Source organism: Cephus cinctus, unplaced genomic scaffold, assembly GCF_000341935.2.
Source record: "Cephus cinctus unplaced genomic scaffold, Ccin1 Ccin1_scaffold0178, whole genome shotgun sequence".
Lineage (NCBI taxonomy): Eukaryota > Metazoa > Arthropoda > Insecta > Hymenoptera > Cephidae > Cephus > Cephus cinctus.
In genome coordinates, this window is record NW_014332902.1 from 9,257 (window position 1) to 10,116 (window position 860).

Here is an 860-nt window from a genome sequence, read left to right on the forward strand (position 1 = left end):
GACAATTAATAATTTTCATCTCTTGTGGACAATTCGTACCGCTCGGTCCTACGAAGAGTAACATTCGTTCTTGCGCGAGGGTGCACCAGGCGTCCCTGGATTCCCAACTCGCGGAAATATAATTCTGCGAAATATATAATGCGCAACTGACGATGGGCGCTATGCCATAGGGGTCGGTAGTGGTGCTCAGTCGGGTGGCGCTGTGTACGCCGCTTCCAGTCGTCGTGGTTGAGTACCAGCGGAGTAGTGCGCGTTGCTGCCGCGTGACGTCAAGCTGTCCCGCGTTGCGCGCGCCTCCTGGGCCAGTAGAGCTGCTGTCCGCAGATAGCGCGAGTGTCGATCCTCGCGTGTCGCAGCTCCCTTCCTCCAGGGACTCCAGCTGGCTCCCTCTCTCTCGTTCTCCGCGTCTTCACGGGCACGGCGAGCGAGCACCTATTCGAACTCCGGCAGAGTACACGCAAAACAAAAGAAAATAATAAAATAATCTATCGAACTTTCAATTAGGCCCTTGCGGTCGGTGGATCCTGCCTGGACTTTGCAATGGCCTTTCGGCCCGTATCGCGTTTCGGCGTGATTTTCCGCCGAGGACAAGACGGGTGAAATCCACCACGTCACAATATATATATTGTAACGTTTTTCGATAGTGCGTTGGGTCTTAAAAAGCTTATTCCTAAACTTTCGTTTGACCGTTTCACGGTGTGAGATCCTCTCCATTTGTTCCCTTAGATCCTGTATAATATTATCTAACTTATGGTGTTTAATTTCTAGATTCGCGATATCTATCCTTGTACTCGCGATATCTACCTGCTGTCTTTGCTGAGCTTCTTGGTGCTCTCGTCCTGACTTCTGCATTTCTGCTT